The following is a 3,298-nucleotide window of genomic DNA, read 5'->3' as shown; positions in this document are numbered from 1 at the left end:
CCGTGTGACGCACAAGCCAGAGGCTTGAATCCGTCGAAGATCAAGTCTCCATAGACATCGGCCGTGTAGTTTAAGCTTCCAAACCTGACCTGGTGGCCAGGGGCGTAACTTTCGATCTGCTCTAGATGGCCAAGCGAATTGGCCCGCGGTGCAAAGCCGCCAAACACGAAGATCTGTCCGGGGAGAAAAGTCTCACCCTGGACCACATCATTATCGATGATAGTAGGAGCCATCAAGCCTAACAGCGACGACACAGAGGAACTCTCAATGAAAGCACCAATGTCGGTGTCAAAACCGGCGGATCTCGGGTAGGGGGTCCCGAACTGTGCGTCTAGGCCGGATGGTAATAGGAGGCAGGGGACACAATGTTTTACCCAGGTTCGGGCCCTCTTGATGGAGGTAAAACCCTACGTCCCGCTTGATTAATATTGATGATATGGGTAGTACAAGAGTAGATCTACCATGAGATCAGAGAGGCTAAACCCTAGAAGCTAGCCTATGGTATGATTGTATGTTGTCCTACGGACTAAAACCCTCCGGTTTATATAGACACCGGAGAGGCTAGGGTTACACAAGGTCGGTTACAAGGGAGGAGATATACATATCCGTATTGCCTAGATTTCCTTCCACGCCAAGTAGAGTCCCATCCGGACACGAGACGAAGTCTTCAATCTTGTATCTTCATAGTCTAACAGTCCGGCCAATGGAGATAGTCCGGCTGTCCGGAGACCCCCTAATCCAGGACTCCCACAGTGTGTGCGAATAAAACAATGATTGTGAAAACTAAAAAGCAAACAATGCAAAAACTAATACGGCACAAGCTGCTCCAAGCAAAACTCATATCATGTGATGAATAAAAATATAGCTCCAAGTGATATACCGATAGATCATAGACTAAAGAGGGGATGCCATCCAGGGCATCCCCAAGCTTAGACATTTGGGTCTTCCTTGAATGTTACCTTTGGGTGCCTTGGGCATCCCCAAGCTTAGGGTCTTTCCACTCCTTATTCCTTCATCCATTGTGTTCTCACCCAAAACTTGAAAACTTCAGCACACAAAACTCAACAAAAACCTCGTGAGATCCGTTAGTATAATAAGCAAATCATAAACTTTAGGTACTGTTATGAACCCATTCACATTTTATTTTTTTCATAATACCTATTGTATTGTAACTTATCCATGACTTATACTCCCCAATATGATCCATAGCATCATTAAAACAAGCAAACTATGCAATAGAAAATAGAATCTTTCTAAAATAGAACAGTCTGTAATGATATGAAAACCCACTATACTTCCGTAACTCCAAAAATTCTGAAAAATTAGGACAAGGTGGATTTTTTTATATCAATAATGCGTAAAAAATCGGAATTTTATCACGTCCAGTGAATTATAGTAATTCCAGTACTGGGCGCAAAGTTTCTGTTTTTTCACATAATCAAATCAACCATCAACCAAATCATCACAAAGGCTTTACTTGGCACAAACACTAATTGAAACATAAAAATACAATCATAATAGTAGTGATAATTGTGTCAACACACCAAAATAGAAAGTAAAAGAAAAAATTAAGATAACTATTGGGTTGCCTCCCAAGAAGCGCTATTGTTTTATGCTCCTAGCTAGGCTGCATTCTTTCAAGTTTTGTCGTATTTCACATTAATTCCATAGGTGGCCCTCATAATAGATTCATATGGTTGTTTAATTCTCTTTCTAGGGGAGTGTTCCATCCCTTTCTTTATTGAAAATTAGAACCTCATATTTCCTTCTTTCATATCAATAATAGCACCTATGGTTCGTAGGGAAGGCCTACCAAGTATTATAGGACAAGACGGATTGAATTGAATATCAAGAACAATGAAATCCACGAGAACATAATTTCTATTAGAAATTATGAGCACTTCATTTATTCTACCCAATGGTTTCTTAATAGCTTCTACAATATGTTTAGTAAAATCTTTATTTTGTTCATAGGAATTAGGTGAATTTATCATGGATTGCAACAAGAAAATAAATTCAATTAAAAACAACTATCAAAATTAGAGTTCTTGTAATCCAAAGTAGTGGGCACATCACTATTTAAAGTCTTGACCTCTCCAAACTCTCTTTTATCATTTTCATCATTAAGATCATGACCCTCGGAACAATTGTGACGCCTTGTAACTAAAGCTGACTCGTCTCGAGTCCCCTTTTCATCAACTTTTATATTTCTAAACAAGGATTCAATAGGTGAGACACCAGCCATTTTGATATCTTAATCATGATTATGATAAAAACCGGGTGGAATAGCATTTTCTAGGAATTCTCTCTTAGCTCTCAACCTAGCGTTCTCTCTTTACTTTAATTAATGTATATTTAGATAGACTTAATATATGCACTAATATCATGTTAGGTGGCAAAATTTTAGTTTAAGAGTTTCCACATCATGAGCAACTCTATCCATGTTTCTAGCCATATCACTAACTTTATGTAGTTTTTGTTCTACCATAGTATTGAAAATATTTTGAGAACTACTAAATTGTTTAATTTAGTTTTCAATATTAGTAGGTATCCTATTATTATTAGTATTATTATTATTACCATAGGAATTACCATAATTATTAGAGAAATTTCTGGGTACCGTCTAGGATTGTAAGTACCTCTATAAGCATTGTTGTTAAAGTTATTTCTAAAGACAAAATTCACATCAATAGAATCATTATTTTTCTCAATCAAAGTAGATGGTGGCACATCATTAGGATAAACTTGATCATTTTTACTAGCAAACATTTTCATAAGAGCGTCCATTTTATCACTCAAAGTAGTAATTTCTACGACATAGTTTACCTTCTTACCAGTTGGAGCTCGTTCGTGTGCCATTGAGAGTAAGTTGCCATTATATTATCAAGGAGTTTTGTAGATTATCCCAATGTGATTTTCATAAAAGTACCACCTGCAGTAGAGTCTGGAAGATTTCTAGCAACAAAGTAATCATCCATAAGCTCAAACCATGAGTGGGACAATTTCTAATAATTAATTTCATTCTCTCCTAAGATTGTGCAACATGTTCATGCTCAAGTTGCTCAAAATTAATAATTTTATTTCTAAGAGAGATAATCTTAGCGAGAGGAAATTACTTGGCAATAAAAGCATCCTTACAATTATCCCATGAATCAATACTATTACAGGGCAAGGATGAAACCAAGTTTTAGCATGGTCTCTTAGTGAGAAAGGAAATAACTTCAAATTTATAATATCATTATCCACATCTTTTTTCTTTTGCATCTCACATAATTCAATGAAAGTATTAAGATGGGAA

Source organism: Triticum dicoccoides, chromosome 3A (genome assembly GCF_002162155.2).
Source record: "Triticum dicoccoides isolate Atlit2015 ecotype Zavitan chromosome 3A, WEW_v2.0, whole genome shotgun sequence".
NCBI lineage: Eukaryota > Viridiplantae > Streptophyta > Magnoliopsida > Poales > Poaceae > Triticum > Triticum dicoccoides.
This window is presented reverse-complemented; position numbering follows the sequence as displayed.